General features: G+C 41.5%; 1 protein-coding gene across 1 annotated transcript in view; it reads right to left on the bottom strand.

Annotated features, from left to right (window-relative positions):
• The window catches only part of stxbp6 (syntaxin binding protein 6 (amisyn)), a 94,460-nt gene extending 78,493 nt beyond the window's left edge, over positions 1 to 15,967 (bottom strand). The window contains exon 1 of the mRNA XM_049595804.1: positions 15,676 to 15,967. The gene's annotated coding sequence lies outside the window, so the exon portion shown is untranslated. The remainder of the gene's footprint in view (positions 1 to 15,675) is intronic.
• Between the last annotated feature and the right edge of the window lie 242 nt (positions 15,968 to 16,209).

Genomic DNA, 16,209 nt, shown 5'->3' with positions numbered 1-16,209 from the left:
GTGGATTATCTACAATAGCAAGGACACCAATTCACAATGAGATGTAACATCAGTTTTTGAGCATAGTATCTACACTGCGTTGGAGTGAAGACAGAAGTCTCAAAGATGGATAACTCAAAACCTAAGCAAATAAAACAAAACTACCCGCATGGACAAAGAGCACTTGAGCACTGGTTCCCAACCTGAAGGCAGCCCAACAGTTATGTTGAGAAATCTGCAGCCTCCAGTTTGAAAGGAGGCACACCAGAACGCAGTGCCATTACACCCGGCCATCCACTGTTTACCTTAACTAAAATACATCCAAACGACCCCAGGCTGCTATACAATAACACACACTTCACACACACCAGACTGGACAGTTATAGCTCGGTGTTCTGCCTGTTTATGCAGGAGACTCAGATTACTGGAGCGTGCGTGTCACAGCCTTCTATCCCATGTTAAAGCAAAACAATTTAATCTATGCATTACAGTGCAAACGTTGTGAATGCACTGTCGCATTTTAAGGCAGTGGTTCTTAAACTGTTTCCTTCACAAGCTGGACAAAACGTTTATGCACTCCCACCACACAATTTTTTATCAATCATTGATAATAAATGGGGGAACATCTAATAAAAAAATGATCCATGTTTCATTTTAGTGAAATAAAGGTGAGCATGATAGCACCGAAAAACTTGTTTGCTTATTTTCCCAACATAAATCATATTCAATCAATGTTGTTTCACTCCATACTTTCCCCCTGGTTATCCACACCTCACCTGCCGTGGCTCTATGCCCTCCCATGAAGGCCTGCCCCACATTATAAGAGCCACTAATGTAATGATATCAAAGATGTGGCATTGATTGATGTGATCATCATATAAGCTGCTTCACCGAGCTTTTTTTTTTTTAATCATTTGTCTCTATCATCATCACTGTGATAGGCACAGCTGTCCTGAAGCAGTGAGACCAGTGATGTGACTGGCAGAGAGGACATCTATTGATCACCACACTCTCTGATCTGTACTCCAATTCAGTGAGCCCTTTTGTACTTTGCGCTGCTGTACAAACATGAGGCTAAATAGCCGGGGCGCTTTGAGACATTCACACACAGTCCCTGCGGCCAAGGCCTGTCGCTTTGCTCTTGCATAGTTACAATAAAGCTCAGTGCCATGTGTACTTGCAACTCGTCGTCAGTAGTGAGTAGTTTAAGGCCTGATGATGAAACTATACAGTATTTTACAGGGAAAGCAAAAAGCAAAGAGAAATTGGACAAAAGTTTAACAAAATAAAACCTTCAGTAGCACAATGTGATTTTTTTTTCCGTTTCTTTATCAACCCTACTATAAAGACAACCACAGAGAGACTGCACTGACATGAAGTGAACAGAAGTCATTCTGTTAAAGAACAGTTAGAACTTTTAAAGCTCATGTCACATCCTCAGCCTCAGGCCAATCACTCCCCTCGGTCTACAAAAGTACACACAACCAATCTAAATTTATACACTCTCTACTGCTCACAGTGTATAGCACGTTAAAGTAATGACATAGGGAGTTAAAGGGTTCCAAAATGGAGAATGGTTGCGTCTCTCTGTGCTGCAGCCAGTCTCCACGCTCCATCTCTTTAAATGCTTTGCCAATGTTCTTCTTGGAAGCACCGCCATTCGTAGAAATGAAATGGCTTCAGCTGAAGCTGTTAAGAGTGCTGGTAAGTCTCACTGATACAGAGCAGCAATCATGTTTCTATTATTACGAGCCAATGTCTACCAGGGAATGCATTTTTTAGTGACTGGGAATATACCACAAGAGACACAGCACACAGTGTGTCTGATGGTGTCAGGGAAAACTGTGCTTAGTTGACCTAACTGTGTTTAAATGCTGGATACAGTCATAAAGAACTGGGTTAATTAGGTCCAAAAGCTCTCTTGAGGACGATAGAGCTTAATCATTTTCTCAGCCACACATATTCACTCGAGACACACAAGCACTCAGAGCCACGTTCCACACAGGCCACCCGGAGGAACCCATCTATCTGTCAGTCTCAACCAGTCGATGAATTACTTTACTGCGAGGCAAAGCAAGCCAGACTGCAAAAAAAAAAAAAAAAAATGCCTTCATCACACTCACTTGCTAATAAATAACAGACCACAAACACTACTTTGTTTAACAGAGCAGCAAGCTTTAAAATGAGTGCTCAGCAGCTGGGGAGAAGCAAGCGGAGTCAGAGTTTCATTCACTGATTTTCATAAAAGCGAAACCTGCAGGGGTACAAGATTTACATGAACAGTTGGAAAGTGAACAAGCCAACTTCTCCACCCCCAAACTAAGTAACTGAAAGGCTGCCATTGTTGACTGGTGGTCATTGTGAAAGTAGGATTACGTCAGGCTAGACGGAACACTTCATCAGCAGTGGAACATAATAGCTTGGGACATACTACAAAGGCTAGAGTACAATGCAATCTAGCCCTTGCAATAAGTAGTACTTTCATGAAGCTATTATTGCTTATTTTTGTTGAGTGTTAGGTGCATTTACATGGACCCTTATGTTCCACTAATAATCACAATAGTAGCTGAATCAGAATCAAAATGCCTCATACTACCTTGACTAGAAGAGATTGTTAGTTTCTCTCTGGTTGGAATAAATTTATTTCAGTCAGGACCACTTTAGTCAAAGAAAACCTTATTTCCATTAGCAGTATTATATTTGGCAGTATGGCTCTGTTCTGGAGCCTCTCTCCCTTTTCTCGCGCCTACACAGAAAGCCTAAGGTGGCAAGAGCACACCTCTCTGCCCTTCCACGCACCTACGTAGAAAGCCTAAGGTGGAGAGAGCACACTTCTCTGCCCTTCTGCGTGCCTATGTGGAACACCTATTGTAGGGAGAGCACACCTCTCCGCCCTTTCACACGTCTACGTGGAAAGTCATAAGGCAGAGAGAGCACACCTCTCTGCCCTTCCATGCACAAATGAGGAAGCCTGAGGCAGAGAAAACCAACCTCCCTGCCCTTCCATGCGCCTACATGGAAGGCCTAAGCCAGGGAGAGCAGCAGAAAAGACCCAAGGGAACAGAACAGAGCATCAATGACAAAGCACTGATAGGTCAGACACAACATGAAAAGGAGGAGCTGGGGTGGAGGCGGGTTGCAAGCTGGCTTGCAGAGGAGGCAGCAACAGTAGGAAGGCCGGAGCAGACTAAATAGGGCGGCCTGAATGAGATTTGCCAAATGGCTGCATAGAAAGGAATCATGTGATCTATCAGCTGACTCCCTTCCATCAATCAGCTGCTCCATCAGTTGATTGGGCTGTTTTAAATCAGCTGATGTAGCTGGGATGTGAACTGAGCTTGACATCATGTCCTGCCTGAACTAACACTATGCTCAATTCTCTCTGAGCATGTTTGCCCAATGTGGGGATAAAATTTGGTGATGCTGCCACAACTGTTTCTACATGCCTACTTCCTCTGATTTTGTCAGAAAATTGCTCTTTAATTCAAAAAATATTTAGCGCTTGGCTAGTGCTAGTTCTTCTGCTGTACTTCATGTTTTAAATTATTTGAATTTTCTCAATAAAGTTGGGAAAAACATCTCCTGTTATATCTCTAGTAGATGAAGTGCTTCACAGCAGGTGAAACCACCACTGTGCAAATCTACTAAACTGCAGTGTAGGCAAAGATAACGTGTTAAAAAAAGAAGTTAAATCATCACTTCAAATTTTACAGTATGAGTTTAAAAAGGGTAAAAGGTATTGCAAGGTCACTGTATTAATACTGCATTATGTTGTACAGAATGTTAAAGTAACATCTCCTATGAAAGGCCCAGATAAACATATAAAGGGCTCAGTGCATTACTTCTACATTTACAAATTTTGTTTTGCATACTTGTTTGTTTTAAGCACTTTACGATCCGATTGAATATCCCCTCTTCCTATCCATCTCTCTTCCTCTCTGCTCTTTCAGCAGTGCGAGACTTCACAGTAAACAAAAACGCGGGCCAAGATCTTGTGGAAAGTAATTAGAGAGGTTAATAAATAAGCCTTGGGAATTTAAAGGATGTCCAGCATCCCAACGTTTCGGTTAGGAAACAGATCTAAACTCTCCTATAAAAAATTCAACACCCTTGATCACAAGCACAAAGTTGTTTTGTGACTCAACCTTCTGTCAAAAGCAGGAAAGCTGTTTGAGTGAGGGCCTTTGAAGTGAACCAGGCGTCATGTAAACACTGCAAAACTGAGCTTTGAGCTGTGTGTTTGTGTCAAACTGAGCTCTGATAAAGACGGTGAGACCTGTGCTGTGTCAGTCCAACCTCAAAGTCCACAAACAGTACAGCTTTCACAAGACTTGGACATCATGTCCTCTGGAAAAAACTTATTCTGAGATCAGCTCTGAATGTTTCCAGCACCCGGCAAGGATGGTGGTTTAAACTCTGGTGTGTTTCACAGCTTTCAACACGTCTACACAATCTGAAGTCAACAGACTGATGGTTGTGTTTTTCTGATTAGGATTCTATATTCTTGTTGAGAGGGAAAACAGCTGCACAGCTGTGAGATTCCTCATTATATCATGCATGAAACAACCTACATATGCATAATACTGTACACATCTGTATTCACACTCATTTACATATGAACAGTAAATGCCCTAAATGAGCTCACCCCTTCCCCTTGGTATCTATCCTTTAATACCTCCTTCCCTTCTCAGTTATGGAATGATACAAAGAGGAAAACAAAACCAGAAAACCAAGGTTAATTGCTGAAAAGCCACTCGTCTTGTTGCTCTCTAGAACAAATCAGCCCAGCGGTGTTCCTCGGTAGAACCCCTAATCCGTAACATTTCCTCTCCTCTCCTCTCCTCTCCTCGTAGCTCTTCCAGCAGAGAAGGAAGGCTGCCCACATCTCCCTGCAAGCTGTCACCAGGCAAAGAGGGAGCGTATATCCCCCCTCAGGTGGCCCGCTGAAGCATGACGAGAAGGAGGGGATAAAGGGATGGGGGATGCGAGGAAGAAAACAAGAAGGAGAAAGAGGAGGAGGAGGCAGACAGGAGCCTCAAGACACTGAAATGCAGCCAGCTACAATACATAGCTTATGGTTTGACTTTGAGCATTTTTATGCAATGCTCACAACGCAAGCCTGAGGAGACATGTTGGAGACAGCCAATGAGGATGTACATATATTTTACGAATGCTTATCACCCCATTTTCAAGCAAAAACACTTCATTAGCTGTGGCTGTGTATTGCCACGCAGTCAAGGGAGCAGCACTGTTCCCTTTCTCCCCTCTTGCCCAGCGTCTTAATGTAAAATCTGTTCAGTCAGTGCTCCAGGCTCTCTTGGGAACTCATTGGAGTGGGGTCTTTGAGTTAGCTGCACAGCCAATTCTTAAAGCATCGACACAGACCTGCTCTCCAGCTTGCACTTACAGATCCAGTGGAGCCTGCCACTGATGCAGAAGCTGCAGGAGCGAAGGAGAGGGGCCCAAAAGACACGTGGATGACAAGGCCTTATCATGTTTTTAATTTCCTTTGAGGAGACACAAAAACTCAGTTGCGTCAGTTGTCACAGGCTAAAAAAAATCCATCTAGGGAGGAATCACCAAGTATATTTACTCTTTTGCTCGTGTAATTAAAATTCTGGCAGCTAGCGTGAGAATTATTTAGATAGCGAGGCCTTAGAAATCGATCACAGAGATACGAAATAATGAGCTACAGTATGGATGTGGACTTGTCAGTAGGGCTGATGCAGTGAAGGAATTTCCCTTGCAGTGATTAAGGGTGGCTCAACAGCCGGATATGAAGTATGACCACAATTTTTTGTTGTTTTTGACAACTATCACTTAATTTATCCTGATTTTAGTGCTTTATAAATGAGCTTTAGGCTATTCTTAGGTGTATTGTTGCTTTTAAATGACAAAGATGACAGTTTTAAAACAAATGAGACACTTGTTCATTGTTAAATGCAGAACACAGAGGGGAAATGAGGTGCATTAAAAAGGTTTTTAGTGCAGCTGGTTGCTTTGACACAACATATCCACAGAAGCAAAAATGTTGGCACAAGGTAGAGTACTTGTTCTGGATTAAGGTAGGGCTGAAGCACATAGGGAGAGAGAAGAATCAGGCTCCCAGGAACACTGCTCAGCCTTGCTTCCAATATTTTCCAGTAGCCACTCCAATATTGCAGTGAAAAAAATCCACTGGGAAGCAAACAGCATTTTCCCGATAGACTATCACTATAAAAGAGAGGTCTGTAAAATTGTTGACAGGACACCTTGAACTGCAATCAAGGTTAATTATGACTCTGATGAATGGAGGTTTTATATTTTCCTTAAAGGGCCAGTGTGTAATATTTGGCCTAGTTTATTATCAAATCTGAATCTTCTACCCATTAATATGTTTATATAAGTGTACAATCGCTATAAAATAAAATTTGTTTGGTTTTCGTAGCCTTATAAATATGCTTTTATACATATATATATATATATATATACACATACACAGTACAGGCCAAAAGTTTGGACACACCTTCTCATTCAATGCGTTTTCTTTATTTTCATGACTATTTACATTGTAGATTATATATATATATATATATATATATATATATATATATATATATATATATATATATATATAGCAAGGGCCTTGCTATATATATATATATATATATATATATATATATATATATAGACAATCCAGACAATCCAGCCAGCCAGAGAATGCGTTTCACGTGTATAAATAAACCAACAAATACAGTGGAAGGAAGGAAGAAGGAGGAGGAAACAGCAGAGAGTGTTAGTAGTCCGTAGATAGACAGTAGTGAAAAGGTTTTTTAGTTATAAAGTTTGCGAATGGACCACACTTACCACGCAACAGGAGAGAATGAACCCGAACCGTCATCTGCGAGGAACAGAAAACGCAACTTCACTCCTTGTGATGCACTCTCTGCAGCACTTTCCTCCTGATGATATATCTCCCCAACAATGGTAGCACCGAATCCCATTCTGTGCAGCCAAATGTGAGCGGAGGATTCAGCCTCTCTTCTCGCCCGCTCAGCATCCAAGTTCCTCATCTGTATGCTCCGGCTCAAACAGGTATGGCTCTGGGTCTGTATCCGCTACAAGAAACTCTTCAAAATCGCGTTCAAAGTTGTCCATTGCAGCTACTATAGTCCAGAGATATTGCTAGGCTAAATAAACAGCTGAGCTCTGTTTACAGGCTACGCTGTCAGTCAGTGTGCGGGCTGGAGATTGGTGGAGCAGAGAGGGGAGGGTGTCCCCGCTAGGTATTGTAAACGAGTATGTGTGTACGGAGTGTGTGTGTGTTACGCTAGAAGAGTCAGAGTTTGGGACGGAGTCTTTTACCCCCTGGAGTGTTACCAGAGTATTTGGAGTGCTCAAATAAACGGGCCTTTTTCCCGAACGCTACTCTGGTCTCCTGCTCGTGAGGGATTCATTACAATATCGTAACATGGCTTAGATTACTAAATAAACATTCACCTCGTCGCTAGATAGCCCTACTCCTGAAAAACACTTGTCTGCGCAAGGCTTTTTGTCCCTACGAGGCCACCGTCATTGACCCGATGGGAGGGGTGAGCAAGTGAGCCCTGCAATCTAGAATTTGACCACTGATGTCACTGTTTTCAATGGTTTTCAACCCATTTTACACAGTGGCCCTTTAAAACAAGAAAATGTATTTAAAAATTTGTGACATCATCAAATTATGAAGTCTACGAGCACAGTGGCAACCCGAGGGCAGAGCCTGCTAGAGAAACAGTACTGCGAATATTCAATGGGCCACATACTGCAGAAAGAAACCTGGAAGCTAGAAACTTTTCCTTTCCTTTTTTTTTTTCGGAGTATGCACTAGACGAGGAATTGCATTGGACTAAATAGGCGCCATCTTGGGTCCATCTATGGGATGGACCTGTCTGTCTATGTGGGCTCAGTATTCATTTCTCCTTCATTTTGTTGTTGTTGTTCAGCGATGAGACGATTGGTCTATATGGTAGGCAATTAGTCCCACCCTTCCTCCACCGTGATTGATCGCGGAGAGCAGAAAAAAATGGCAAACAAGCAGATCTTGGCTCAGAATAAATGCTCAGTGCCTTGTCATGTTGTTAGCATTTGTAGCATAGAGTAAATACGTGGTCCCATGAAAAAATAAAAACATGAACATAACTGCTTTGGTATTTGCTTTCCATCCCCAGCGGTTGGCTTGTCAATATCGCAACAGCCCTACATGAGCCCAGGCAGACTGATGAACAACTGAAACCTACTGTGACAACAATGTTTTGTATGTGATTGAGCTTTCACTAGCTTTGAGAGGATTCATTCGTTTAAAAACCACGAGTGAGAGCAGAATTAGGTTCAGGTTATTGCAAGGGCAGGGGTTAGGCACATAGACGTGCATGTGTGCACAAGCATCAGGAAGAGTGATAAGCATAAAAAACACATATTTGTGCCTTATCTTAACGTCTTAGTGAACACCCACCCCTGAATGGGAATGATAACTCATTCCTTAACTTTGTGTATATAAGATTTTTCCTTTTAGATTCCGACAGCTTCGACTACAGAAAAGCTCCAAAATCTATTTTCTGTGCACAGCCTGCATTGTAGAGCACTGCTCAAACAAGAACAGCTGTCTGACTAATGTTAAGAAAACAGTCAGTTAAAACAGCAGAGGTTATTTTGCTTCTGGGAATTGACTGTTTGCCTAACTATTTAAGCAAACGTTAAGAGTAATCTATCACCAATATCTAAAAAACATTCTTGTAATTCAGAGTATACTCCAGAGCAGACAGCAGGAATGGTATGCTTGAAATTTGCACGTTCAGCAAACACACACAGGTGAACTGCACTGGTGTGTCAACAAGCATTTTCCCTTGCAAGTAAGACAGCAACAAGACGAGGAATTACAATTCCTAGCAGAGAATCAGTTGGAGTGTACACTGAACCTCAGCTGAATGAATGTGATGTGAAAAGGAGGATTTTGGAACATAATGATATCTGGAAAGATAACCAACTCAAACAGATAATATAATCCTCCTCTAGAAGCAATTCATCCCCTGTATCTACTCCTCCCACTCACATTTGACTGACTTTGGCAACTTTCAAAGACAAAGTAGTTTCTTTCATTCCACACACTGCGCTCTCAAAGACGTCTGAAAGAAATAAAACACTTCGCCTCATCTGCAGCTTCTCATGCAAGTCTTTCATGTTGACGCATGGCTCTCTGTGCAAGGCCTAGATTTTACAGAAAAACCTCCCATCGTGCACACATCTTCATAGATTGCATCTTTAGGGAGTGATGTCACATGACGGTGTCAGTTTGAATGAGCGGTATCCAGTGTCGCCACGTGAACAGATGGCGAATGTTACCTCTCGTAAAATAACTGAGAGATTACACTGTCTACCCTGCTGTTTTCCTGGTGTCAACGCCAGCCTGTGATGTATTGAAATCTAATCTTACAGTACGTTATAGTGCAGCGTAGTGCTACAAATAACAGACAAAACTCAAGCCTTGACATGCGCAGTAAAAACATTTCAGTCAGGTCACTTACAAGGATCATACTGGATCTTAAGAGCCAATAACACCAAGAATTATTATGTTGTACAACCTCACATTCCAGATCGTGCTGAGGGAAAAACTCTCACTGGTATTTCATAAGACATGAAAGTCAGTGAATGAGTCAGTCAAAGAAAGCTCATAATTTTTGCAGTAGTTCTACCATGTACTACTCCAAAACTGCACTTTGGGAATTAAACTGCACCCTCTCTCTGTGGTAGCTCGACTTTGAGGCTGGATTGTGAAACATTACATCAAATTATTATTTTGTCTGAAATAACCTTGCACAGAGTGCACAATAGTTCAGTAGTTGTAATTTTTTTTTTGCTAATACTAACTTGAAAACAAGCACAAAGGGAAGAAGGCTTATTCAAGCTGTGTAGCACTTCAGGCCTGAATTAGCCGTCCAAGTTTTGAGATCTAAGACCAAATCCCTCCATAAGAACCAACTCAGTGTGCATGCCAGTCAGCAAAGCTCATTAACACAGTTTCTCTGCCATCGGAAATCTTCAAATATGCCTAATTCAGTCAAATCTGCTATGATTTTAGTATGTAAAGACGGGGTCTGAAAACAACCGCATCTGAAAACAGCCATGCTTGAAAACATTTCTGATATCAGTATCAGAAATGCCCCAGATAGTGTCTAAAATGAAGGATCAGATATCTGCAAGTATGCAAGTCTATGCACTGATCAAATACCGCGCAATTTATCTCTAAACTGTCAAGCAGTTTCACATCCAGATAAAATGGCACTTCTTTTAGAAATCAGTTCTTCTTTGCTTCTTCTAAAGAAGTACGTTACACAGCAGGTTGCGCTGTGCAGCCACTAGCAACTAGCAAACTGTGGCTCAGGAGGTTGAACAAGAGAACAAGAAGAGCAGTGGCTTGATCCCCAGCTCCTCCAGTCAGCATGTTGAAGTATCCTTGGGCTACTTGATACTAAGATACTGAAACCCAAAGTGCTCCCAGTGGCTGTGCAATCAGTGTGTGAGTGTCTGAAAACTGAGCAGCAGTTGGCACCTTGTACAATAGCCTCAGCCACCATTGTGTGTGAATGAATGAATGTGAATCATAGTGTAAAAACATTTTGAGTGGCTGGAAGACTAGAAAGGCGTTATACAAGTGCAAATCCATACACCAACTACTGTTTTAGAATGGCAAAGAACAATCGATTACATAGTGTGGTGTTAGCTGTTAGCAAAATGTTAGCAATTTGGTAATATTTACATTGGAGAGTCCTACCAGTAAAAGGCAGCATGTTCAGTGTGCAAAGCTTTAGTTTCAAGGGGTGGCACTAGAGTTGGCAATTTCAGCACCGCCACTAGGGCTGGGTATCGCCACTGGTTTCTTGAATCGATTTGATTTCTGATTCAATTAGATATCGATTCTATATTGATTCTACTGGGGATGTTTCAGTTACAACATCAACTTTTGCTGGTATGTGAAAGATTCTGAGAGAGCTAATAATGTGAATTTTACAAAGAATTGTTTTAAAAAATAATAAATTCAGAACAGGAATAAAACAGAGTATTTTGTAACTAAATGTTTCTAGAGCAGCAACAGTTATACTGAAAGAGCAAAGTCACAATATAAACTCAATCTCTCACTAGAAACATTTCTAAAATGTCAGCATATAAATCATATTACTGACATCACAGTACTGAGTGAAGTTTAGACAGAATAAAGAACACAGACATCAGTCAGTATCAGTCCTGCTGCCACCTCTGCTCCTCCCTCTGCTGCTGAGGAGAGTCACTGTCTGCAGGTAACATTATTGTTGGTAAGTTTTAAGATACGTGGCAAACAAAGCCAAACCACATAAGCAGTTGTTGTTGTTTCAGCTTGTTATTAACAATTTGCTATTGGATGGAAAGCGCTCTGTGCTTGTTTAAAACATATATTAGTGGCAGTGGATGAGAGACTGCAGACAGAACAGATTGAAATATCACTTTTCTACATGTTTAGATGTTGCTCAACAGGTGTATTGATAAAGTCCGGACTTTTTCCAGGAGGTTTTTTTGCATTTACAGTAACAAGCATTAACTCTATGATCTCCATCACCACATCTGCTGCAGCATAATACTAAATTACACCAAATCATATACACGTAAGCTAACAGTTACCGATAAAACGGTTGTCAATAATTTAGCACTGTGGCCCGTTTACTACTGGCAAGATTAACAAGGTTAAAGCTTCACACAAAAGCGAATATTCAAAGATCGATTTCAGATTTTATGAAGCGATATTAGGTCAAATGGACATCAATTTGAATCAGATGAATGTGTTTTAATCAATTTTAACACAGCCCTAACCACCATCATGTTTTACAAAGGTTTGCCCTCTGCCATGCCATACAACAATGATAGCAATCACTTCACATCCATACAGGATTGGTAGTTTACAAGTATTAAAGATTATCTCCAACACAATGGTATCAGATTGGTACTAAATTTCGGTCAATATGCAAGTTCAGGTATTGGAATCAGGAGCTGAAGGGAAAAAATTCAATTGGAACATCTCTAAATTGGAGTCCACGCTTTATTCTTGAGGGAACATTGCAGCAGTTTGTCTGAAATGCTCTCAGAGAGGGAAGCACGAAGCACGAGGGAGGAGAGGATCAAAACCATTTCTGGCTTAGGATCCTTCTCATAATTTCATCATGTGAAGGATCTTATCTATATCTGTATTTTTCATCCTGCCGTAGTAATTTGTGTCTTTAACGTAGGTCGTATCTTTTCTCTTTTTACGATATGTGAGGAAAACAGTGCACAGTGTGGGATAAAAAGTAAATGTACACAAGAACAGATAATGCACATCCTGCTGATGTCTATTTCCTGTCACAATAATGGAAACCATTGATCAAGAGAAAAAAAAAAGAACAGCTCTCCATCAAAGCAGCAGGTTGAAAAGGGCCTTGCTCTTTTCCCCTCAAAAAGAAAAGATATGGAAGGACCATCCATTTTCCTCAGCTGCTAGTGAAGGTTATGCGGTGCCAGGGAGGCATGGGCTAACCATGAATCAAAGAATGACATGCCAGGCCCCCAAATGAGCTCATTCTTTATAGCCCAGCACCTTATGGCAATAAAACATTTGGGAGGGACTGAACGGTGGAAGGTGAATGGAAAAGCAAACATAGAGTACTTACCAATAGATGTCTCAAACACAACTGCAGGGATCATAACCACAATGACTCATGTATATACTTGGGCAATGGCTTGATGCATTCACATTACACAAGTGAATTAATTAGTTTGCATAAGGATAAGCTGAAAGCAACAGCACTGTGTCAGTGTACACAGGCAGAGTAACAGATATGGATAATATACTTCCGACATAAACAGACACTAAACACATAAGAACCAGCTTTGTGTTTAGATTTACGACTTCTCCATTTTTTTCAAAACTGAGCTGATGCTGATGATCACAGCAAAGGGAGCACGCAGGGAGGAAAACCACAGTCTCAGTGATTCAGATTCCTCAAGGAGTCCAAATCTTTGTGTCATTTTGTCAGAAATACTGAAAGCATGTTTTTTTTTCTTCCCCTTCTCATTATATGACCCACTAAGGCAACAAGGCTCTTTGTGTTTTAACGTCTGCCATCGAGGATATCTGTCCTCGTTGGCAACAGAACCAGCTGAGGTGGTGGTGGACACACAGAGAGGGAGCCAGCTCCACAGTTTACATTATGCTGACTGTAACTGGACACTGAAGTACGGGGGAAAGGTATAATCTTATCTTTATGGCGTGCCAGAGCAAATTAAGCCCTGAACTCCTGCATAGGAAGAAGCAATATTTTAATGTAAGTGGGGAGGTTAAAGCCACTGGGAGGCACAAGGGGAGGATGAGGAGACTTACAACTAATCTGAACCAAACGTCCCTCTAGGTCCCAACCTGCCACGGAGATACAGAGGTGGAGACATGTGGTAATTAGTCTGGCTAACAGGATGTAGACTGTGGGTATAAGCCTGCCAGTGGCCGCCTATTTCAGAGAGAATTCTCGTTGCATTACCATTTACAAAGTCCCCATTGCTTTGTCAAACTAGCCAGACGTATCTCCAGACTTTGTTCTAGCACTGTGCATGAAACAACAACCAAAAAGCTAGCAACCAACATCCTTAAACATCTTTAATGTATTATCTTTTGCCTGGATTTAGCCATTGTAATGCCAGGGATCTCCTCCTCACGTGTTCCACCAAAACAATTTCCTCCCAAAACCATTTTGCAACAGTACCACCACTGCATCCTAGGCTTAGCGCCGCCCAAGACGACTTTGTGTTTAAAGAACTACAAATAACCCAGAGCATTTTTCCCTTAGTGTGGAATTATGATGGGTTTAGCCAGACCTTTCTGCAGCACTGGCACAGCATGAGATAGGTCTGGCTATGCAAGACTGTGTGGTTACTTGTGTTCGGAAATACAGGCTTTCAAATGAAACTCTTTCTTCTATCTTTGGTTTCAGCAAAGAGCAACCCCAAGCAGTTTCGGAGCCTATAAACCTGACAAAATGAGTGAAAAATGGCAACGCGGTCTGTTTATGTAACAAAAAAATAAAAGAAAAGCATGTTTTAAACAAAGTACAGGCTTGCACGTTTGGTTGTTGTGAAGAGTTGAGCCCTATTTTTCTAGTTTGGGTGACATTCAAATATTTTTCAAAGGAGCCTTTGAATAATAGTGTCGAAAAACGCAGCCAAAATAAGAATGTTTATGAAAAACTTGACATTTTGGAAATGCAAGGGTTTCACCTGAGAACATGAATTTGTACTTAAGTAGTTTTGAGCCCCCCTCGGTGGCCCTTAGGGGCCCTAAGCAGCCTTGGGCCAGCTCTGCTTTAGTACACAGAAGCACACCAAACATTTATCTCAAAACACAGCACCAAAACACATTTTCAGAGATGCTTTGCTGAAAAAAAGCAACCGGCAATGATAATCCAACTGATAGCATTTAATGAAATGTGATTGACCTGGTGTTTTCTACAGCATCAGGGATGATCATGTCTTTAAAGAAGAAACAATGGAAGCCAGAAACCAAAGAAGCAAGTCTCAAACTTATGATGTCATCAAGTATACAGTCTGGAGCTGCTCTGCAGACAATGAATGGGAATTTGTGAACCCACAGAATGAGCTATAAAAACTGTCCTTTATTCTAGTGTAGTGATCTCAGCTCTGACACAGCAAATGTACCCTATACTCAAAATACTCTCCTGGGTGCTCTAAGTGTCATCTACCTTTGCCAGTTCATTGTCTATGAAGCAGTTTCAGACTTCAAACTAGAGTTTTTGCACTCTGGTGTTTGGATTTTGCAGAAAATTGCTCATGTTAACTACGATTTTTTTGACTGTTTTTGACCACATGTATAGTTCCCCTTTATCACTTCAGTCCATATGCACCAGCACAAACCATCACCACCATCATGTTTTTAAGAGCCTTAATAAAATGTGACCATAATGTTTTGAGACATCAAGTGAGAACTGTGTGATCCCTTGATTATCGTGATCTCATGAATGAGCAAACAGACGCATGACACAGAAGCACATCCTACAATCACAATACTGAGCAGTTCCAGGTGGACTACACCCAAATTCACTTGTCAGGGCTGACAGGGAATTTCACTGGAATATTTGCACTTCCAAATAAGTTACATGTAAAAAGGGGGCAAACTTGCCCAGATCAAATATTGGACTATTTAAGGCTTGACACAAGAATGTGAGCTTTTTACTTTTCCTCTCAACACACCGTCACCACAGCCTCAGTTTATAGAGACAGCTGCCTAACAGGGAGGCGCGGCTCACCTCCGTCAACACTGTAAAACACCAAAATGGCACTTCTACAGAAAATTAACTTGAATTATTTTAATTTTGTCTTCAGCGCTTAATAGTTAATAAAATCTTTAAAAATAAACTACGCTGCGGTAAGTTTGACAGTAGCTACACCAGCGCGTGCACAAACAGTTAATGAGCTACACGCTCGCGCGCACTTGTTCTGATACCAACGGTAGAGCAGTTAAACGGCGGTTGACGCAGTATAAATGCTAACTGCTAATTAATAACACGAAAACAACATATCAATTAAACTTTTTCCACACTGAAACCCATTCATAAGTGAATTAAATTCCCTACAACAGAAGTACAGTGTGGAGTTAACGTCACTTACCGATGTGTTTCAGCGGTGCCTTCCACGTGCGGTCCACAAATCCTTGGGTTAATGTCTCCAGCTGCTGTCACAGTTGAGCCACTTTGAGCAGCCTCTTCCTCGTTGTTAGCTGTCTCCTCACACTCAACGGTGGCATTTCGTGTTTAACATCGCGTCGACTTCACTTCTACGACAGTTGCTGGTTTGGAAGCGGCGGGAGGAGAGTTTTGTTTTCCCTGCCTGCCGTTTGCTGCGCAGAGACCGTCTGTCTGACTGCGGCTCTGTAGGTGCGTGTGTGTGTTTGGATGGGAAACCAGTAGCAGGTTCCCAGACACACAAACTCCCCCGCCAATCACGTACAGTGTCACACTATCACGTAAGCAGGCAGTTCACATCTGCATGTCATGATTCTTTGAAGTGTATACAATGCACGAGCTGGTTAATTCTTATAAATGGAGGCTTTGAGTGGATGTTTATGGGCTATAGTTAAGTCCTAAAACATTTTTAGCACCATTTTCCATCTAACCAGTCTGGTTAAAGTTTTTAGTCTCAAAA

This window comes from Epinephelus fuscoguttatus, linkage group LG14 (assembly GCF_011397635.1).
Source record: "Epinephelus fuscoguttatus linkage group LG14, E.fuscoguttatus.final_Chr_v1".
Lineage (NCBI taxonomy): Eukaryota > Metazoa > Chordata > Actinopteri > Perciformes > Serranidae > Epinephelus > Epinephelus fuscoguttatus.
Note: the sequence above shows the minus strand (reverse complement) of the source record. Positions and strands in the feature narration are given on the sequence as shown.